A 24,350-nucleotide genomic window follows, 5' to 3' on the forward strand; every position below is an offset into this window, starting at 1 on the left:
GTCAGTATGTAATTAGTTGTGCCAAGTATAAATATAGATCACTCTGTCTGTACGGCAGCTTCCTTTCACGCTTACTTATTGCGATAGAAACAGTCCATCGGCAGGTGAGCAACAAGAAAAGAGAATGCGAATGTACTCTAATCATTTCTTTTTCATCACTACATTTGTGCCTACTTTAATTACTACAACTGCATGCCCAAAGGCAAGAATAAATGGAAATGTGAATGTTTGAAAAGAAGAACGACATACTCTACATTAATTTACTCTCTAAAATCCGATATCCCTTACGGCGAAACATTAGTTAATAAAGTGCAGAGGGGAAAATGTTCAAAATATGAATGAAAGTACGTTCACTAAATAGAGATAAGAAAATCTTTGGTTGACATGTCTTCTAAAGTCGATGTGCAATTTTAAAATGTTAGAAATAAGGAAATGAAGTGAAACTGAATGCTGTTCTTGAAACGTACGTTGTTGTTCTAGATTGTTTAACTCTGGTATTTACAGGGTCACAGAGAAAGCATCCTAGGTTTTGGAGGGAAAAGTCGTAATTGTAATGATCTGCACTACAACACAAACAACAAGCACAACTTAAGGAAAAATAATCTAATGTGTGTTTCAGCTCACAAGCGTCATTGAAGCAGATAGTTCCTGTGACTTAGTATGGGCAGACAACCGGAATAAATTAATAACTGGCTCCTTTTACCGACCCCCGGTCTCACTTGAGTCTCATCACAAAATGGTACGCTACTCATACAATTATAGTTGGCAGTGACTTCAATCAACCTTCCGTAAGTTGTCAAAAATACATTTTCAGACCCTACTCTAGACAGGAAACAACTTGTTTTAAATGATTTTTTTAAAAATTATTTTGAACAGTTAGTTCACGAGGCCATGCAAATTGTAAATGGTTGCGAAAACACACTTGATGTCTTCGCCACAAATGATCCTGAGCATCACGACGGATTAGTGAACACACAGTCGAGCGAGGCTCAATTCCGTAACAAAGAAACTCACCAAAATTAAACGTGAAATATATCTATTTATAAAAACAGCTAAAAATTCGGTTGACGTTTTTCTAAGAGACAGTCTCCAATCCTTCCAAACAATGTAAGTGATGACCATGTGTGGCTTAAGTTCAAAGAAATAGTATCAACATTACTCTAGAGATTCATACCAAATAAATTAATAAGAGACGGAACTAGTCCCCCATGATGCACAAAACACGACAGAAAGCTCCTGCAGGAGCACCGAAAAAGGCCTCTATAATTTAGACGAACGCAAAATCTCCAAGACTGGTGAAGTTTTACTGAGGCTCGAAATTTGGTGCGGATCTCAATGCGAGATGTATTTAATACTTTCCACAACACAACGAAAGTCTATCTAGAAATGTGGCGGAAAATCCAAAGAGATTCTGGTCCTGTGTTAAGTAAACCAGCGGAAAGGCTCAGTAAGTACCTTTACCGAGGGTCGGGCAGCGTGTGAGGAGGACGGGGAGGGGGTGGGGTAGCCAACCCTTCGGAGCAGGTAACATCGTGGCAAATGTCCGGCGTGGTAAATATCCGGCGTGGCAAATGTCCGCACACAGAAGCAACAGTCGCGTCCAAATCTTACAGTAGATTAAGTGCACTGTTCGTTCGGTAGGCCCAGAACTCAGTCAGCATCGACATAAAGAGTTTGCAAATACCTGTGAAGTGTATGACAGGGCATTTCCTTTTGTACAGCATATTATTCCTCTTTCCCCTTCCATTCACACATACAGTGCTGCAAAAACGACTCCCTAAATGCCACTCTGAGCGTTTCAATTAGTCTAATGCTTTCTTCCAGTCCACAGGGGAGTGGAACATGGGAGATTGTAGTACATCTGCTAATGCAGGTTTTTCAGCATTTCCGTGAAACTCGCCGGTCAGTCAAACAAACCTGTGACTTTTCATGCCATTCTTCTTTATATACGTTGGACGTGTCCTGGTTGTCCTCTGTGCATTGTGTTCCATAACATTCGAGGATCGGTCGCACGACAATCTGTTGTGAACTAATTACAGTTTCCCAGGAACCTAGCAGTGAAGTCAGTCACGTCTTTTATCTAAGCCGAAGAGTTGACTGATACCAATTGTCTGTCATTCATACTGTGGCCATACCATTATACGTTTTCTGAAATTAACAATTTAATATCTAGATACATTTAAAACAAGCTTCCTTCCACTACATTGCGAACTTGAGCAGATCGTTGAGAATGTGAAACGTGTCAGTCAATGTTTGCAAGGGAACTGATGTGAAAATGTTCCTTTCTATAGATCCTAACTGAGATAGTTTTCAAAGATGTGGACAAAAATATTCTTTTCCACATCAATTAAGAAACATTTTATGTTTATATCCTACAATGCTTAAGATGATTCCAAGGTTATTGCACCCAAAAATCATAACAAAGTTACAGCACTCTCCTATAATAATACACTGAAGCTATGGCACATTCAGACATTAGAAGGCTTTAATTTAATGTGAGGTAGTCAGTAATAACTAAATCAGTTGTTTCTGCTGAGTGGAATAGCACCAGTTGCCCACCAATAAATCTTTTAAAATTCAGTCTTTTGGTGCACTTTATCAACAGATAAACGTCTTATGACTGCTGGAAAGCTACCGAAAATCTGTGTTCCTTAATGACGAAAAGCTTTCTGGCGCAAACTGAGCGACTATTCCTTCATGAAAAATAGTCTTCTTATTGTTAGGATTTCCGTGATGGAACTGTCGCTCTGTAAGACTGTATTACTATAATAAATTTCATAAATGAATGAATGTACTAAGAAGCTGTCTTTAGGATATCCAGTTATTTCAACAGGATTCTGCAAGACGTCCTTGAATTTACACCATAAATAATCTGTATTAGGCGCTTTTAAATTTATATAAAGTTATCTTTCATTAATGAGTTAACCAAAAATATGATACCGCGTGACAATACATAATCAAAGTAAGGGAGATTTTTTACTTTTACATTACCTATAAAAAGGCATAATTTAGGAACTGATTTGAAGCAGTTTATTGAATCGATTGATCATCAGAGTCGGGATGTTTGGAATAAGATATCATTCTTATTGATTGTTTTATTTATGAAGTGTTAATCTTTTGGTGCAGTCTTTCTCTTCTTGATATGCTGAAATTATTCGTCGGATAAACACAACGCGACGGACTGCAACTTATTCATGCACGTTACCATTCGCAGGCAATGCTATGACAACCAGCGACGTTCGATATGCCGACGGAATTTCATTTTCAATATGTCTGGAGGCAGCCCTTCCATTCAGACTAAGAGTGTATCATTTGTTATTTTCTTATGAGAATCAGCTTGACAATTTCGTTAAATTTAATGTATTCGATTCGGGAAATCACGCTTCCCTTGGTTGAAATAGAATTCCAAGTATCGTCACACCCAACGTATTTTCCTGACTTGGCTCTTTCTGACTACCACCTCTCCCGAGCTACGAAGTTACCACTGCACAGACATCATTTTGCAGATTTTCAGTAGTTGTTGTCTTTCGGTGATTACGACGGGCTCCAAAACAGGAGGACCTACAGAAGTTAAAGGGACCGAGTCAGGAGAATTTCAACGGTGGAAACCGTGGATTTCCGACTCGCATGCGGACGAGGGTTATCATGTTCGAAGAGCACATTTCGAGACAGTGTACACTTTCCGTACAATGCTACCAATCGCCTATGAATATCCGTATTGTTTACGCCCTCCTTCCACAGAATCTCCGTCGTCGAGCACTTTGATGTGATCATACTCCATATCGTCCGCTGACCTACTGACTACAGTTGGGAAAATGGGCTGTAGCGGGCAAGGATTACACTTTCAGTGATTGTCCTACCACCTACGCTTAGACAAAAGTACTACATTCGTGTGTCAAATGGCGCACCATGAATGAAGGAAAAAGATCAATACGGAAAGCCGCTTGAAGATGAAAAGAGAGGCATCAGAGAGTGAGTACTGAGTTCTACATCTACATCTACATCTACATCTACATTCTATTTGGGAATCGTATAAGTGATCTCGTACTTCGTAAGAATGTGTTTTGTTTATAAGGCAGCAATGTGCAAACCTATTGTAAAATTTCTGGAAGTCGAGAAGCGCAGCCAATTTTTGGGCTTGCTCGTCGTCTACAGTCTTCCGAATCTCAGCAACAGAAAGAGTGAATCGTATTTTCCACGACCTGTCCTTGCAGAATCTGTGTCGATTTTGACAGAGAAACTGTTCAGGCGCCTAGACATTATGAGTGATCATAACACTTTCCGTAATTCTACCACGAAGTTGCGCGAAGATTGTGGATCTCTAGCCATGGGCGTCTGTCCTGCTACGAACCTGGAGAAGAATTAACAAACTGGAAAGAAGAGAATGAGAGAGAGAGAGAGAGGGAGAGAGAGAGAGGAGAAGATAAGAGGGAAGGCTGTTTTACGAACGGAGCCCAGCTGCCCGCTGTGACCTGGGGCGTGCGCCGTGAGCTGGCTGGTGGCTACACGGCGCACACACGGAGGCAGGCAGCCCGCACAACGCGCCACCGGCCACATCACGCATGAGGCCCACACAACACACGGCCCCGGGATGTAGGCGCGCCCGCCACGCACGCCGCCGGACAAGCCCAGAAACTCGACAGTAACTTGACACTGAGGTGACAAGTCATGGGATACCGATGTGCACATTCGTGAGTCAAATGGCTCTCCATGAATGATGGGGGTGGTATTGCTAAATAAGGTGTAAGAGGGCAGTGCTTTGGGGAGCTGTAGTTCGCATTCAGGTGATTCATATGAAATGAGTTTGGACTTGATCATGGCCGCACGAGGAGAATTAACTGACTTTCAACGCGGAACGGTATTTGGATATAGACGCATGGGATATTCCATTTCGGAAATGTTCCCAGATCTACAGTGTCAAGAGTTTGCCGAGAATACAAAATTTCAGGCATTACCTCTCACCACGGCCAACGGGCTTCACTTAGGCTCGGATTACCCTATCAAATTTCTTTGTCAAAATTTGGTCAAAGATGTGATCCAATAATCCGTCAAATATATTTGACAAAGATCTTTGACGTAGCGCTAGAAGGGGTATTACACTGTCATCATATTTTTCGTCAAAGTTCAAGATGGCTGACAACAACGACTTGTTGTTAACCGCAGCAGTTGCATGAACCACAAGTGCACTGAGTGCACAAGAGGACAGAAGCGCAGGATGAAGCCGTGGGTTTTACGACGACACGATAAAAGCATTCAACAAAACTTGTTACGTGAGCTTATAGTGGAGGACGTAAGTTGCACATCAAATACTTAAGAATGAATGAGCATACATTTCTGTATGTGCTTAATGAAGTGTATCCTCATATCACAAAGCACAATATTCACTTAAGAACTGCTACATCTGCAGAAGACAGGCTCACTGTAACACTCCGATTCCTTGCTACAGGATAGGGTTAGGTTAGGTTAGGTCAGGTCAGGTTTCCAATCTTCTTAATCTATTTTTGTATTCAACGTGCCTCACGTTCTAAAGCTCCTCATCAGCTTCATACATCTCTATTAAGTTTGTAGTTGTCGGCACACACCAATTGTATTTACCGGCAATGTTTATTAAAACACTACAGACGACAGAATGCTGCAGCGAAGCTAGAGCTCCGTGTGGTAACATGTCACATTGCAGTGAACAGAAGATAAGCGACTTCTTTGATCAAATCTACAGCGAGGCCCTAGATTTGATCAAATATTGGACGACATTTGACAAAGTTCCCTGTTACACCATCAAATATATTTGACAAAGGTATTGGACAAAGATATTTGACAAAGAAATTTTATAGTGTAATACCGGTCTTAACGACTGAGAGCAGCAGCGTTTGCATAGAGTTGTCACTGCTAGTAGACTAGCAAACTGCATGAAACAACCACAGACATCATTGTGGGACGCACCGCGAACGTATCCGTTAGGCGTTTGGCGTTAATCAGCTGTGGCAGCAGACGATCGCCGCGAGTTCCTCTGCCATCAGCGTGTCATTCCCTGCAACGTTCCGTACAGGCTCCATTTTACGAGATACACTAATGCAGAAAGGGAAAGTGTAAACAATGGCTCCTCAAAAATTAAAGATTATAAATTGTGACAGCTACCCCGCCTCGTCTGCTGGCTTCATCTCTACTGTGTCAGACAGACTCATTCGTTGATCGGGAAGTGTGGGGTTAAAGCCTTACTTACACTATGTGAATGGTAACAGTCTTTCACGCTGTCTACCACTGGATGAAGAAAAACTTCCCTTCATTTTGTTTCAATTACTGTACACTTTCAGCCATTTCCAGATGTATGTACAGTGCCTGAGAATCATGGATGTAACTGTACATTCATAAGCAGTACTCTGTTCTACATAGGCTTGTTGTTGTGCCTTTTACTGTAAAATATGACCTACTTCTCTCGAGTACACTGTTACACATATGAATAAAGTACTCACACGCTAACCTTAGAACGTAGTTACGCACAGACTTGAAAATCACTTGAAGACACACACTGTATAGTAACGCAAACAAAATATAGGCAAGTTTTGGTTCTTCCAGTGACAGCAAGTGCTGTGAAATGGCGTCACTGTGATAATTTTCTTTGCACATTTTCAGTACGTTCTTCGATTCAGACGCACAGGCATCGGTCTGGTACTGATTGATGCATAGCGTGTCATCTGTTGCACAGTTCGATTCGTTTTCAATGCATTTAACTTGCCGAGTTATCGTCGTAATTGTTAACATTCCTTGAATGAGTCGTTGCTGGTAATGAATTTTTGTTACTGCGTGGGTAGTATTGCGTGACAAAATTCGCTGATGATCTCCTCACACTAGGGAGTACAAGTGAAGCGCTTATCGGAGTATATTTGTAATTTTTATAATAAGACAATCTAATTCTATTTGTAACTGACGCTTGTTTTATTCTTTTTCTGTTTCATATGAAGGCGTGTGGGCGACGCAGTGGAACACAGTCGAACCAGTGACTGGGTGCCCGTCTCAAGCTGAGCCCGTCGTCGGGACAGCCACTCCAGAAGACTGTAAACATCACGTCACTGAGTACTTCGAATACTACGTGAAATATAGCAGTATAAAAATGTAGACAAAGGAGGTGTAGCAGTACGAAAATGTAGACAAAGAAGGTGGGGGGGGGGGGGGGGGGGGCAGGCGACGCAGCGGCAGACAGAGAGTAGAGTATTCAAAATGCTATAGAGGATGATGAGTGTAACAGCTACGAATGGATGAAAAGATGGAGGATTGCAGGAAACCAGTAGAAATACTGAAGAATAAGAAAAAATAGTAACAGTTGAGTTAGGTTCTCAACATATTTTGTTCCTGTGTTCCTTGTGTATGAGTCAAGTATGATATGAATTAGTAGTATTTACTGCACAATGTACCAGTTAATGATTATTATGTCTTTTATTTATATCGAGAACACATGATTCCTTTACAAGAAGCCGCTAAGAACGTGTCCTATGAGATGCATACTGTAATATGTTCCACAAAAATAAAATAAATAAAATAATGATGATTTTTGAATGTTCATTTTTGAATGTTCTCCCCTGCATCATGTAGTTTCTTCCTCCATGTCTTGAAAGTTTGTAACACATGCAGAAAAACGCAAAACACACGCAGTAAATTTCAATTTTTAATGTGAAAATTACTTCAAGTCTAATTAAAAAATAAAATATTATTTATATAATATTTACTGTACAACAATATGTATGATATGCAAAGGTAGTAATTCCAAAAATATGTAGAGAAACATTGAATGTTCATTGGTTCTTGTACCGGGATGCAGTAATTATTAGCTTTGTAATGTAAAAATAAAGTATCAGTTAAGATTAAAAACCCAAGTTAGGGTAAGCATATTAAGGAAGCGCTGAACTGGGCTTGAGAAAGTGGCAGGAGTCTGCTAGGAGCAGAGCTGAGCTGTCTAAGCTAGCGGACGTCGGCTGCAGACCGTCGAGTGCTGTGGGTGCTTCCAGAACGACTTTAGTTCATACTGGAGATGGGTCTGGCCACCATCGACACCGGCTCAAAGTATCAACAGGAGAACAGAACGATCGATGCAAGCCAGCCTGGGAAGAAGTCATCTTGCGTTTAGGAGCGATACGGGGTGAAGAAAAATTCGCACACTCGGACTTCGCAGCGCGATTCCTCCTGAATCCTCACTCAAAACGCTACCTGCTGCACCAACAGAACAGCACTGCTGTATTTGCTTACAGAGGTAGCTACCGTGCATCTACTTCCACACCTTACCCCAGAGAATAGGTCGATGAACACATATTGACACATATTCAAAGGTTTTGTAGAATAAGAAAAGAATTTTGACAGTGTTGACCGTATCCTTTGCAATTATGAAGCTACCACGGATAAACAAAGGAAACGAAAGTTTATCAACAACTTGTTCTGTAGCAAGGCTGCAGTTACAGGAGTTCAGGAACATGAAAGGGCGGCAGTATTTGAGAACAGAGCGAGATGAAGTCATACTATATCCCTCATCCAAATCAATCTGCATATGGAGCAAGTAGTTAACAGGCACTCCATCTTCAGGCCAACATAAATTTAAAAATGGAATTAAAGTTAGGATGTCAAATAAAAAAGTTTTAGGTTTGACAGTAAAGTTGTAATTTCGTCAGAGATGACAAACGAATCGGAAGATCTGTTGAACAGAACTGAAAGTGTCTAGAAAATAGGTTTTCATGTGATAATCAAAAAAGGTAAAACAAGGATAATCGAATGTAATCGAGTTAAATTAGCTTATGCTGCAGGTAATTAGATTAGGAAATGAAACACTTCATGTCATAGACTAGTTTCGGTATTTGGGCATCAGAATGGTGACAGAAATGAAGCAGATACAAAAAACTGAATGGTAACAGCTAGACAAACTTTTCTGAGGAAGATGAATATAAGTATGTTTACATCGACATAAACAGGATTGAAAATGTAGACTGGCAATATCACGCAAAAACTTAAATGAAAAAAAGACGTTTGTTAACATCGAATATGAATTTAAATGTTAGGGAATCTTTTCTGAAAGTATTTGTCTGAAGTTGATAGGAATTGTAGATGGTGCCAAGAGTTGAGTGCAGACATTAAAGTTCGAACACATCTACTTACTCAGATATGAAGAGACTTGTACAAGTTACGTTAGAGTGCAGAACTGCATCATGCCACTTTTCAGTCTGATGGCAACAAAACAGGAACAAAGACACTAACAAGTTCAGTCTCACTAGATTGTTTCCCTACGGAAAACTGGGTCACTGTTTCAATCCTACGTTTTATTGTCAGTATATACTGAATAGCTGCACGTCGACTAAAAACTGATTATCTTGTATCTGAAAGTAATCATTATGTCTGAAAATAACTGATGTCTGACACACAATCTTGCACAAATGGTGCATAACAACTTCACACTACAAATTAGAAGGTACTAGAATTGACAAGAGTGATGTTTGAGTGCTCCAAAGAGTCATTTCTGCATGAATCTAGGTTTTTGGAATATGAGTGTGATTTGAAGCTGCTGGCTTGTTCCACTTTTTAACCACATCCTGTTTACGATTGACGCTGTTGCTGCGCTGTTGTAACCTGCAATGTAATGATTCTACTTCTGCCATGGATTTTCTGTTGTTCTAAAACATACCTTTGATTAGAGAGCAGAGGGAGAACGTTTAGGGATTTATATTTTTAGGATGTTGATATTCCAGAACAGGGTTACTATAACTGAACTTCCGCAAATTGAGCCAGAGTAAACAGAAAACTATTTATCGTAAGGATACTCAACTCTTTAAGAGCGATGTTCAGATTGTACGCTGCAGCATTTGCGTTATAAATAAAGCCAGTGTAATGACTTGCCGTTAGACATCGGTACGTATAGTTGAAACACAAGTAGTGGCGTGCATTTGAGTTGCAGACAGTAACATGGCTCTGGACAAAGTGAGCAGGGCTTTAATCGTAAAGCTGTTGTATCAAAACAACAGAAAAATGCTGCTACTCTTCGCGGATATCGACGAATTAAAGGAATACGGAGAGGTCCTCTTTCCGCCCTGGGGCTGAAGAACATACTTCGGAAGTTCGAATTAACTGGCGAATTGGGAAATTGCTTCTTTGCACCAAAATAGTTTGTAACCGTTTAATACAGATGTATGTAGTTAAATTTTTTCCTTTGTATACTACAAATACTGTATTTCGAGTTTCTCCTAAGCCTTAAAAGATTTTTGTAAATGTGAAGAATGTTTATTGATCTGTGTAAATAATACTGTGAATAAGCGTAATCTATAACGGGTCAGTGGCGATAGGGAGATGTTAAGGAGACGTATGAAAGAGTTAAGGCGCACTGTGCAGCGTCGTCTCTGGACGCGACAGGAGAGATGTCAGCACTGCACCGGCACCTGGCTGCGGACTCTGATGTGATCGGACGAGCGAGTTGTGTGCGAAGTCAGTTTTCATTAGCGGCAAGGTAGCAGTTGGCGAGCGTGGGCGGATGAAAAGGTAGCTCCATTCATATCAAGATCCTGCCCCTCCAGTGGTCACTGCTAAATAAATCTGTGCTCGCAAATTTTGTCTGGAACTACTGCAGCATTGTCGACGACGGCCGCGGCTTCTTCTCTTCAACTTTAAGACTGTTCCACTTTGATCATGTTTTTTAACGACTATATAACTGCATTACCCAGTGATATTGATGAAGATTTAGTTTTAATAATAATTACGACAAAATTTTATAAACTTTAACCTAGTAATTATCCCAAGTCATTATTAACAAGTAGGTTCCATGTTCATTCCTGGTACTGAAATAATCCAAGCGTCGTTATTTGAAAGGAAATAAATATATCAAATTTAATTTCAGAGCCAGCTTATTTCTATATTTTTTAATAATTTTGAAAACCGAAGTAAAAGTATTTTTTAATCCTTCTCAGTAACTTTACTGTTGAGGTAAATATTGATTAGAGGCAAAGTTATTCTTGCACATCAAGTAAATTAAAAAAATCTGAAAGTAAGTTGTATTACGACTAGTGTTTCTTACATTTAGCTTAATTTCCTAAACGCTGAAGCAAATCATTTAGAAAGTCTTGATAAAATAGAGAATTTTTGTTAGTACTTAGGAATGCTGTACAGTGGAAAAGATGAAACTGTGGGCTATTTTGGTAAACAGCTCGTGTTAGGGCAGTAATTTTTTTTCGTGCTGACAAGCTGAGACATCAATAAACCGAACGTAAAGTATTTTTGGGACACTATACAATTTCCGAGAGTTCGACTTGGTTCTTATTTTTACATAGCGATGTGTCTTTAGTATAACATTGAGAACCTTGTTAGATGCGGTGATGCGTCATCTAGACGTCACGCATGTCATGTTAGAATTGGGAGCGGTGGAGCAGATTTCTATTGCACGATCTGTGACGTCAGTATGCGTGGGTGGGCTAGACGCTGTAACATCAGTGTGCACACACGCAAGCTAGACATATCACGCATGTTCCGTTAGAATCGTGAGCGGTGGAGCAGATATATAGAGCACGAAATGTGATTTCACTATTCGCACTTGCGGGTTAGACACACCACGCGGGTCCCGTTAGAATAGCGAGCAGTGGAACAGATGAGAGGGATGGTAGTGCTCTCTAGTGGCAGTGCTGTGTGCTGCGCCTGGATCTCATGGCGAACACACTGTTTCCATCCATTTCCCCCGCCATCTTGGATTATGTCATGGAACAGAATGGATGACAGCACACTCTGGTGGTGGTTCTGTGTACTGGGTCAGCCGGACGCTGGACCTCGTGGCAAACACACTCCATGGTGGTAGTGCCTCAAAGTACTTAGATAAAGACTGGGGCATGATTTCAGCAGTTAACAATGCTCAAACATGTTTGCAGAGTATTTTAGATGGATTATTATTTTGACGATTTACGAGTTGTTCGGCTCTCTGGACATAATATACTGCATTATTTACCAGTGGTTTGCAGCTCTGTAGGCTGTGGAATGCATTATTTTGCCAGTTTACAATTAGCAAGGGCGTCTGCAGAGCATTATACATGGGTTATTTCGGTAATTTAGGAGTGGTTTACAGGTCTGTAGGCTGTGTGGCGTTACCTCAAGCACGTCAGAGCGTGTGCTTTGTATCAGTGTAATAAATATCCATCCCTAAATAATGTGCACCAAAATAAATGAAGTACACTCCTTCCTGTGTCCAGCAGCCGAGTACAGGTTGAGTCATTTCCCGCCAATTCCTAGGAAGAGTGTGCGGTCAGATGACTTAGGTTAGTAGAGGTAGTCAAAGGGACCTATTTTCTCGCCATTTTCTGAAGTAAGTAGAGGTGTGTTGCATTGTTCTGATGGAATGAACTTCCCACCACTTTCTGGGGGAGGGGGATTAGGTTGGTGGAAGTAGCTCAATTGACCCATCTTCCCATCAAAATCCGTCATCTTGGATGACGTCCCAACCGCCATCTCGGTGTTACCAAGTCTACAGGCCGCCATATTGGATGGCGTAATCGTCGCCATCTTGGATACATCTGGCAACAATGGAGAGTGGGGCTGTACGAACCTAGTCCAACTACTACGGTATACTACGCCTTCCACATCGCTGGCAATGGATTCTACACAAGCTGGTGACTACTTTGAAGGACAGTAACAGGTCCAAACATGTAAATCTTCTCTATCGGGTGTGAATAAGTAGTTGCCGCTGTTTAAGCTCCAACCTACGTATATGGAAGAATGGAAAAGAAAATTGAGGGTGTGCTGGGTGATGATCAATTTGCATTTAGGAAAGGTAAAGGCACCAGAGCGGCAATTCTGACGTTGCGGTTGATAATGGAAGCGGGACTAAAGAAAAATCAAGACACGTTCATAGACTCTGTCGACCTGTAAAAAGCGTTCAACAATGTAAAATGGTGCAAGGGGTTTGAAATTATGAGAAAAAAACGGTAAGCTCTAGGGAGCGACGGGTATTATAGAACTGTACAAGAGCCAAGAGTGGACGGACGAGGACGAAGTGCTCAGGTTACAAAGCGTGTAAGAGCAGGATGTACTCTTTCGCCCCTACTGTTCAATCGGTACATCGAAGAAGCAATGATTGAAATAAACGAAATGTCCTGGAGTGGGATTAAAATTTAAGGTGAAAGGATATCAGTGATACGATTCGCTGATGACATTGCTATCCTGAGTGAAAGTGGAGGAGAATTATATGATCTGCTGAATGGAATGAACTGTGTAATGAGTACAAAATATGGATTGAGAGTACATGGAATAAAGACGAAAGGAATGAGACGTATGAGAAATGAGAACAGCGAGAAACTTAAGATCAGGATGGATGGTCACGAAGTAGATGAAGTTAAGAAATTCCGCTACCTAGGTAGCAAAGTAACAAATGACGGATGGAGCAACGACATTAAAAGAAGGCTAGCACTGTGGAAAAGGGGTATTCCTGGGCAAGAGAAGTATACTAGCATCAAACATAGGACTTAATTTGAGGAAGAAATTTCTGAGAACGCATGTTTGAAGCAGAACATTGTATGGTAGCGAAACATGGACTGTGGGGAAACCAGGACAGAACTGAATCTACGCTTTTGAGGTGTGATGCTACAGACGTATCTTGAAAATATATGGACTGATGAGGTAAGGGATCAGAAGGCTCTGCGCAGAATCAGAGAGGAAAGGAATTTGTGGGAAACACTAACAAGGCGAAGGGACAGGATTATAGGACATATGCTAAGATGACTTCAATGGCACTAGAGGGAGCTGTAGAGGGCAAAAACTGTAGAGGAAGGCAGAGACTGGAATACATCCAGCAAATAATTGTGTTCGTAGGTTGCAGGTGCTACTCTGAGATGAGGAGGTTAGCACAGGAGAGGAATTCGTGGTGGGCCGCATCAAACCAATCAGACGACTGATAACCCAAAAAAGAAAGGCATTGTACAGCATTTAATTACGCAGGGATGGCGTCGTTCTTGATCTACTTCCATAGCCGATTGATCAGCGCATCCGACTGTCATGTGGAAGACACACGTTGAGCTCCCGGTAGGACTCCAACAGGATGCACACGACCTCAAGACACACCAACTAGGGGATTACTTGTGCGAGAAGGACTGGAATGTGGAGAACGACCGGGAGAATAGCGAACTGACGCCACGGCCCTCACGCAGGACACCACAAGGCAGAGGGTGACAGCGGAAGCCACACGACTTCCTGTCATCTTCTACCATTTACTTTGTAGACGTCATTTTTAAGATTTGACTTCATTTTTTACATGTTTGCATTTAAAGCCCTTTTATGACGCAGCTTCAACAATTAAATCTTTTAATGTTGGTAAGAACGAAGAGTGTACATGCCTCCAGAAAAAAACACAACAATGATGCACAAGAACGTAATTTTTGATGCAAAAAAGTAAACTGATGATTCATCTGTGTACTGTCATTATTGTATCATTGTTGTTAAGTTGTATCGGGTAATGGGCAGTGAACGAAAAATATCCCTATTGTACCAAACGTATCGTCCATTTGTGTAATATCGATATTAATGTGTCGTTTTTTTTATCCGTTTGTGAAGATACAGGAAAAATTAATGTGCACGTACCAACTATTTCAGCAAATGTTGGAAAATATTTTCGAACTACAAGCACATCTTGTGATATCTAAGATTTTCTCGAAGTGATTGATGAAGGGTATACTTCTGGGTACCTGCAGTTTGTGCACAAAAGTCTGGCTGGAGGCGAGGCAGCGAGTACACATAACAGCAAATATTGCAGCACCCGAAGAAGAAACTGGATCGAACGTCGAAATATTCTGCATAAAATGTAAGCAATAACTTGGCAGAACTTTTGGAAGCCCACCATTAATGAAGCACTTGTTATGCGACAACAGATGTTCCCTCACTCTCGAGACCGTCTGCCCGCTTACAGTCACACACTGCAATAGCTCTTAGATGGTCACACAACAATTTTCGTATATCTTCACACAAAGCAATTTCTTAAAGGATATGAATTTGGCCTCATCTTTTTTTAAATTTCAATCCAGTCTCCTATATGGTTCTTTTTTACTCTAGTTCATTATAAAAATATTTACATATGTTTCATATAATTTTTAAGTATTTTATCGATATTTACAGGTCTTTTAGTGATAATTTTCTAGGTATTTTAGGTCATAAAGTTTTTACACAGTCATATAGATGTTATGTGCTTTGTACCGAAGTAGAGCACCTAAAATATTAAAATCATCACCTAAACTTTTCCCTATTTTTTATTGACCAGTCTCGAAACTTCTTTCACTGATGGGATGTGTTTGATCAGAATGTGACGTGTTAAATCACTTCAGGTGAATAAGAGACTGGCGTGTAACCACCAGCATCCGTAGCGGAGAGAGGACGTGTTCCAGTTTTACTGGATTCCGCCACAAAACGGACCGCAGTGAGAGCAGCCCAGGCGCTCTTTGATCGCCCCTGGGGACACCAGTCATCGCGGAGCTAATTAGCATGGCCGGCTGCAGCTCATCAGTAGCCCCTGGTACGGATGCTGGAACCAGTTGCCTCCAGCGGCCGGAAGCTGGAACCAGAGGCAGAGAGGGCGTTCTCCCGCGCGGCCCGTTTTCCACAAATTATTACTGGCGGCCAGCACGCAGGCCACTTAGCAACGAAAACCTCTGACGGGTGGAAGAGCCGCCGGCAAGCCGACAGGCAAAGTCATAGCGGCGAGGCTGTGTTTTTCAAAAGTTAAGACCACACTGCTAAACCGAAAAGCAACAAGCAGTTACATTCATTTAATTGCGTCTCTGCAACGTGGGGGTGTTTTTTGGTTCTTTTCTTTTAATTCGGACAATGATACATGAAACAAAATTCAGAATTAAGAAAACACGAGACAAGATTAAATTGAAGTAATCGTACCCAGCACATGAACCAACTCATTTTTTTAAGACGTTTATCGCTATATACTTTTCCTTTCAAGAATTTAAAGACACTGGCGAATGAAGAAGTAACACGGTATGACGTAAAAGCCTAATTGAACGTTCAAGATGATTTTTACAAAATCCAAAGAGACCGCATCGGGAATGTACTTTCTCAGTGAGGAAAACGCAAAGCGTGTAATGTCGACAGGAAGACGCATTTCGGTGGTTATGTAACCAGCGAGACAGACGTTGGCAGGGCTTTATAGAAATCAATAAACCTACGCTTCACTGCGCACATTTGCTATGAGGAAAGCACAACACAGTGGTTAAAATTTTTTTCACATAATTAATCCCCTAGCCACACTGTAATTGTGTTGTAATTTCTGCCACATGACCTTTTATTATTTTATTGATTTTACCATAATTAAATGTCAAAGAATTAATTACAACGAAGTAATTAAAAACTGTAATTGTGATGTAAAAACGCAGATCTGGTCAGGGAAGTCTGCTACTGTAGGGAGTCGAAGAGCACTAAGGAGTGCTGTCGCTGGGCGGGCAAGCAGGGAGTCGGGCAGAAGTAGTCGGCGGAGGGACCTGTTAGCCACAAGCGGTCAAGTGCAGACGCGATGCGTGGGAATGTAACAAATAAACTGCAACATTTTTAATATATGTCCAGGCACATTACATGGTTGTAAATGGGAACAGTACATTGTCATGAAGAGGAATTAACATTCAAGAACTTGATGTATGGAGTGACGATAAATAATAGCCTGTTGCCGTACATTGTCAACCAATAGTGTCCTATACCGCACCAGCAGCAACTGAACAATGTAAGATCAGTGCAGTTTCGTCCTATGATCGTACATCGCTAGCCAACGTAGTAGTTTTTCTTAAACGAATACGGGAGAGCTTAGTGCAGCAACTGTTAGAGTGTACCTGAACTTTACCTCAGTTATTTACCTGAAAGGGTGGAATCCTGTCGCCTTTATTCACTTAGAGTCAAAGAAGAGCAAAATATTGAAAGGTATGAGCTTATTTAATTTTGGTAACTACGATAAGGAAGTGCAATTTAGAAAACTGAGAACTATTCAAAACTCATTTGAAGAGAGTGAATTTGGTTGCTTGGTTGAAGAACTAGTTAAAGATTAATAACTAACAGAAAAAGAGTTAAAACATAATTTAAGTGAATGTTGACAGAATATTACTTCATAATAATAAATTTCATGTTTTTTGTGTGCACTGCAAACTCTGCTCACATTTGCGAATTACGTAACAGTGTAGTGTAAAGTTACTTATTCTTCATTGAAAGGAACATTACGTACTTTCCAGAAATAACTTACTATATAATAAAATAAGTAGTTTTGAAAATTTACAATTCTAAAATCAGTAACATCATTACACTGAGTAATGCAAAGCTATTCACTAAGCGAACTGTTTTGCAAAGAATTAGCTTTTCTCTGCATGTTTTCAGTGCATATTATTCTGCTGCTCTTCTGATTAACTTTGATTCACGGCATTAACTGTCTTTAGATCTGAGCTCGAGTCTCTGCCTTTAGTTCCGTTCTCGCTTGATTCCAGTTCTGTGATTAATTCATAATTACAGTTTATAAACAATTAATAATCATATAGTAATTTTTGCTCACACAGTGAGCTGGCGACCGTTCTTAAGCAATTTCCTATCTGTAACTGTAACAGATTGAGTTTATATATTCCAAATTTAACTAACTATTTATTATTTTTACCTCTTTGTCAGCATCCCTTTCGATCGTTATCGTGCGAAACGATCCGGATGTAACTATATATGCATTTATCCGTATTTTCATTATTCTTCGGAACAGACGCCTTTCACAAACAACAGATAATATTAAGTGCACCTTTCATTTAAAAAAACTAATAAACCAAAGTGTAGGTCCATTATACGATGAATTTACGAACACATTTAAAAGCTTGATTCTTCAAAGAACTTTGAACTAATCGGTAAGGCCAGTGTTAAAGAAATTTGAGAACTTCGTGTAACGATTTTGCTCTTTGTCTGTTATAACTTGCATACTCCACTAAGAACTGAACGGTGTTCTTTCCTGTTATACAGTACTCTCAGTTATGGTCGGTATTAACTAGTGCAGCTCTTTCGTTTTGTTCGTTGCCATGTGTCCTACCCTGAACCTATTAATGACAGCAGTCTCCTTCTGCTTGAGACATGAGTCTTGACGTGGGTGAGAGTTTCCACACGTTTTAGGCAAGCTGGTCGATACGTCCGTTCCATTTATGCCGTCGTACCCTGATTAGCACTGGAAAATGATTTAAGGAATCTTTCTATCTAGGAAGAGGCTGCTGTGAAGCAAAGCTTTGTTGATGTGGAGCCGATGTTGGAGTAAAAGTATGACTCACTGTTTTTTGCTATCGTCCCATTTCAAAACTATGGGAGTAAATGCGTTAGTAGGTGGGTTAAACTACGGCGTATAAACTATAGAAGATGGGCTGAGTCTGGTTCTGAGATTAAGTCCGTTACATTGAGGTGGAAGACGGAGTAGGAATCTATGGACAAATGTTGGAGTGTGTTTTGTAGGACTGTAGTGGTAAATCGGAAAATATCCCCGATTGTTGGAGGGGGTGGGAGGAGGAGTTGTTAGGGAGAAATGGATTGTTGGCTGGTCGGTCAAAAATCAGGTGCGTTTCGTAGGCCCTACGGGTTTCCTCGTGTGCAAATAAACATTAGCGACACCGGTATGCCATATAAATATGAAATCTTGTATGATGTCTGTTATAAATTATAGTTGTATGTATCTATGTTCCTACTTTCATTTGTTGCTAATTTTCACACAATACTTCCTTTTTTTTAAAACAATGAATAATCCCCGAAAGAAAATGATATTAAGCAACCTGACTATTCCCAGGTATGGTTAGCCAAAGACACACACACTTAAATGCAACTCAAAATTCTTTAGCATCTGAAATGTATTAGTGTTAGCCACGAAGTAACTTTCTCTTTACTATACCCAAATCTGAATACCACAAATAACATTTCGTTTGGAACTGATCGAAACGATATGTACCCCAAGATCGTGGATCGTTCATTTACAAATTTATCATACTTCGCTGTTGTGATCTGATAATCCACGTTATGGCAATATATACAATTAGAATGGCGAAAGTGATTGCCTCCCCGAGATTCTCGACTAACTCACCTCTTGTTATCTTAAAATAATTTACGAATTCAACAGAATACTTGATATTCGGTTAAGTATTATAACCATAAGTGGTTATGATTGAACTATCATTTGAATTAAAGGCAGGAGATTTTATTTAATTACCTGTACATGAAACACTTGTGAAAAACCTCGTGCTAACGTCTTGCAACATGCGTACTTACTGTAATTTCACTGATGAAGAGAATGAATTTTGAAATAAATATTTGAGATACTTCCTCAGAACTTCATTATTTATTCACAAGGATAAAAATTTTTACAAAGGACAAGGGCATATTAGATGCAAAACATTTTTGGTGAATGAACTATTGTATTACTAAACAGGAACACCAATCAGATACTGTTTGTTCACAGAACAGAATCTTCCTCACTTAATCGTAACCACGAACGTCACTCTACACTCTGCACACAGTTTCAGAACCTAAGGAATCTCGCTAATCCAATAAGGCTCTCTAACATATCGATGCAGAAAAATATTGCCTGCAGTTCCACAATATTTGGTTGTTTGAAGCTTCATAATTTTATGTAGTGCTTCACTAATAAAAACCTACTGCTGGTTTTGTACATAATTTTCTCTGCCACCGTTCTCCCTTCCCTCCTCCCACCATCACCCCCTCTCTCCCTCACGCCTTCTGAGTGTACTTAAATGGAGTCACTTTGAACAGAACGATCTATTAGAGCAAAAAAAAAAGAAAATACAACTCTCTAGCACAGTTTCGACCGGGATGGAATGTAAACTTGCAAACCTAAAACCTATCGTCTGAGTACCTTCACTTCTCATTGGCTAAGGCTTCACTCGCCTCAAAGATCGTCGGCAGAGAAAAGCTACCGTAGCAGGCGCGGCAGCTGACGTACGGAATTCGACCAGTGGGTTCAGAGATAAGAGTAAAAGTGGCTCATGAGTAGCTGATCCGTAATAAACCGAATATATGGAAGTCGGCAAATACACAGATGGAAAAAATCGCTGCACATGGCTCTAAGCATTATGGGACTTAACCTCTTAGGTCATCATTTAGAACTACTTAAACCTAACTAACCAAAGGACAACACACACATCCATGCCTGAGGCAGGATTCGAACCTGCGACCGTACTGCAGCGCGGTTCCGGACTGAAACGCCTACAACCGATCGGCCACAACGGCGGGCAATGAAATTTCGGAAATACGTTTATCTATGTGACGTATTTAATATATCACAGATTAATGTAAGCGCGAGATTGTCATTGCAGATGTGAAATGTAGTACGTCAGTAGCCAGTGTAACCGCCAGAATGTTGAAAGCAAGCATGCAAAAGTGCATGCATTGTGCTGTGCAAGTGTAGGATGTCAGTTTATGGGCTACAGTTCTACGCGTGGTGCACTTAGTCGGTCAATAGAGGGACACTTAATGCTAATTATGCATGACGCTGGAGCGGTCGTCCGATGATGTACGGTATGTGCTCGATAGGAGACAGATCTGGTAAACGAGCAGGCCAAGGAAACATGTGGACACTTTGTTGAGCACGCGGGGTTAGAACAGCGGCATGTGAGAGAGCGTAACCAGTCGGAAAACGTTCCCTAATGCTGTTCGTGAATGGCAGCACATCGGGTCGAATCACCAGATTGACGTACAAATGTGCAGTCAGGATGCGTGGGCTAACCACGAGAGCACTCCTGCTGTCGCGCCCCAGACCATAACTCCAGTAATAGGTCTACAGCTACATCTACATCTACATCTAGATTTATACTGAGCAAGCCACCCAACGGTGTGTGGCGGAGGGCACTTTACGTGCCACTGTCATTACCTTTCCTGTTACAGACGCGTATGGTTCGCGGGAAGAACGACTGACGACTGCCGGAAAGCCTACGTGCGCGCTCGAATCTCCCTAATTTTATACTCGTGATCTCCTCGGGAGGTATAAGTAGGGGGAAGCAATATATTCATCCAGAAACGCACCCTCTCGAAACCTGGACAACAAGCTACACCTCGACGCAGAGCGCCTTTCTTGCAGAGTCTGCCACTCGAGTTTGCTAAACATCTCAGTAACGCTATCACGCTTACCAAATAACCCTGTGACGAAACGCGCCGCTCTTCTTTGGATCTTCTCTATCTCCTCCGTCAACCCGATCTGGTACGGATCCCACACTGATGAGCAAAACTCAAGTATAGATCGAAGGAGTGTTTTGTAAGTCACCTCCTTTGTTGATGGACTACATTTTCTAAGGACTCTCCCAATGAATCTCAACCTGGAACCCGCCTTACCAACAATTAATTTTATATGATCATTCCACTTCAAATCGATCCGCACACATACTCCCAGATATTTTACAGAAGTAACTGCTACCAGTGTTTGTTCCGCTATCATATAATCATACAATAAAGGATCCTTCTTTCTATGTATTGGAAATACATTACATTTGTCTATGTTAAGGTTCAGTTGCCACTCCCTGCACCAAGTGCCTATCCGCTGACGATCTTCCTGCATTTCGCTGCAATTTTCGAATGCTGCAATTTCTCTGTATACTACAGCATCATCCGCGAAAAGCTGCATGGAACACTATCCACTAGGTCATTTACATATATTGTGAAAAGCAATGGTCCCATAACTCTCCCCTGTGGCACGCCAAAGGTTATTTAAACGTCTGTAGACGTCTCTCCATTGATAACAACATGCTGTGTACTCTTTGCTAAAAACTCTTCAATGCAGCCACACAGCTGGTCTGATATTCCGTAGGCTCTTACTTTGTTTATCAGGCGACAGTGCGGAACTGTATCGAACGCCTTCCGGAAGTCAAGGAAAATGGCATCGACCTGGGAGCCTGTATCTAATATGATGTCTGGTACGCAGACAGGTGGGTTGCAGGCCCTCAACAGGACTCCTTCTAACCAGCACACGGCCATCACTGACACCGAGGCAGAACCATATTTCGTTATTAAACCTCCATTGAGGACCTCACGCCACAGAAGTCGCCAATGGCCGTGGTTTGGTGTTTGGGCAATGCAAACTACAGGGCATCTGGTCCAGAGTTGTCCTTGGAGTAACCGATTTGTACCAGTTCGTTGTGTCACTGTGGTGCCAACTGCTGCTCAGATTCCTGCTACAGATGCAGCAGAATGCTCCAGAGCCATACGCGACCTTGAGCGCCGGTGTCCGCTGCCAGCAATCGTGAACAGTGGATAGTGCTACATTCCTGTTTAGTCTTTCTGCAATACTGCAGAATGAACATCCAGCTTCTAGAGCCCTATTACATGATCTTGTTCAGAATCAGTGAGATGTTGATAATGGTGTCTTCGTCACGTTAAAGGCTTTCTTGACCAGCATCAACTCACCACGTCCGATCTCAAAGGTAAATAACGTTCAGGACCGTTACAGCGTGTATTCAAAGCAAACCTGATTTGAATCGTGATAGAGGTGCTACTGGCGTCAGTCTTATGCGACTGGCGAGAAATTTGAGTATACACCCTCTTCCACATGTAGAAACACGCCTACCAACTTATGTCGCTCAACTCCTTCTAGACGGCCGTTGTGGCCGAGCGGTTCTAGGTTCTTCAGTCTGTAACTGCGCGACCGCTATGGTCGCAGGGCCGAATCCTGCCTCGGACATGGATGTGTGTGATGTACTTTGGTTAGTTGGGTTCAAGTAATTCAAAGTTCTAGCGGAGTGATGACCTCGGATGTTAAGTCCCATAGTGCTCAGAGCCATTTGAACTCCTTCTAGGTGTTATGATTCTTTTTCCGTAAATGTATTTACCACTGATCTGCGTGTACACAGACACTTCACATAAAAAAAATGGTTCAATTGGCTCTGAGCACTATGGGACTTAACATCTGAGGTCATCAGTCCCCTAGAACATAGAACTACTTAAACCTAACTAACCTAAGGACATCACACACATCCATTCCCGAGGCTGTATTCGAACCTGCGATCGTAGCAGTTTCGCGGTCCCGGACTGAAGCACCTAGAACCGCTGGGCTAGCGCGGCCGGCACACTTCACATCACATGATGGATATATAAAGGGTGAACATATTCTGGGTGTTCAAATTCTCTACAACGTAAATTTACTTTGAAAGTTCGCTGTTACTTTGAAACTCTCATTTTTCTATTTTTACATTTCATTTATTTCGCATACCAGTCATTTCAGACCTACTGGAAAGATGCTATACTGCAGATACTGTCGATTGGTAACAGTCTGCTGAGCTTTGGGTAGCGTTTGATATATATGGGAATACATCTTTGGGTTCTGGTTTAGTGAGCAAACCAGACTGCTACCCACCACGCTAGGGATCGTGGGCTTGGATTCTGAATAGGCCCTCCTGTTTTCGTCAAGCAGAGACCGGACATGTCTGTGGTAGAATGACACATGTTGATGGTTGCTGACCTGTGGTATGGTGAGGTGTTGCTTAGTTGACTGCAAGAAATTCGTATTTGCTGCATGATTTTGTTAAACTGGCTTCGTGATTCGCGTTTTGAAACTGCTATGAGTAGCACAGACGTCTCAGAGTTGGTTGTCGGTTATTTGCTTCTTTGTGAGGCGAGTTCGCCTTGAGACTGAGTATAGATTCTGCTTGCCAACTGCTTGCTATTAATTCACTGGAATATATCAAAACGCATGCAGTCTGCTGAATGGTAAAGAGATTGCCTACTCTATAACGAGCAAGGGTTCGATTCCCGGCCGAGTTGGGGATTTTCTCCGCTCGTGGACTGGGTATTATTCTGTCCTTATCATCATTTCATCACCGCGTCACCTGAAATAAATGTGGCACCCGGCGGGTGACCTTTACCGGTTGGGACCGCCCGACCATCAATGCCCCACGATCATTGCGTTTACTTTTTCTTTTTTTTACTGTGAATATAGTCACACTGACTGCTAAAGAATCTTTGTAGTTCCTTTGCAAGTTGTATCGAAATTCATTTTCCTAATTACCGCATTTATTGGAACTGCGTGTGCCACATGATTCATTTATTTTTCTGTAGTCAATATATGAGTGTGCACTAAAATATTCTTTCCTTTCAATTTTCATTGCAAATAATCTTTTTATGACTTGTACTCTGCAATCGCAGATGCATAACATACAACGTGCATTCAGCAGTTGATAACATTTAAATAATTTCTCACTACGATTTACACCAAGTCCATTTCTTTGAATAATTTCCAGCAGATCAAGTAAGTCTTGACACTGACACAGATTGCTGAGATGCATTGTTTGTTCTGCAGGAAGTATGTTTATTCAGTGTCTAATATTTTGTGTATCACAACAACAAAGTAAGGACACATTCCCATT

At 41.3% G+C, this 24,350-nt stretch overlaps 1 long non-coding RNA gene across 1 annotated transcript in view; it reads left to right on the forward strand.

The window, feature by feature from the left end:
* The window catches only part of LOC126317399 (uncharacterized), a 40,349-nt gene extending 32,798 nt beyond the window's left edge, over positions 1-7,551 (forward strand). Inside the window, exon 2 of the long non-coding RNA XR_007556684.1 lies at positions 6,960-7,551. This is a non-coding gene — a long non-coding RNA (uncharacterized LOC126317399). The remainder of the gene's footprint in view (positions 1-6,959) is intronic.
* The last annotated feature ends 16,799 nt before the right edge of the window (positions 7,552-24,350 follow it).

Source organism: Schistocerca gregaria, chromosome 1, assembly GCF_023897955.1.
Source record: "Schistocerca gregaria isolate iqSchGreg1 chromosome 1, iqSchGreg1.2, whole genome shotgun sequence".
NCBI classification, from domain to species: Eukaryota; Metazoa; Arthropoda; class Insecta; order Orthoptera; family Acrididae; genus Schistocerca; species Schistocerca gregaria.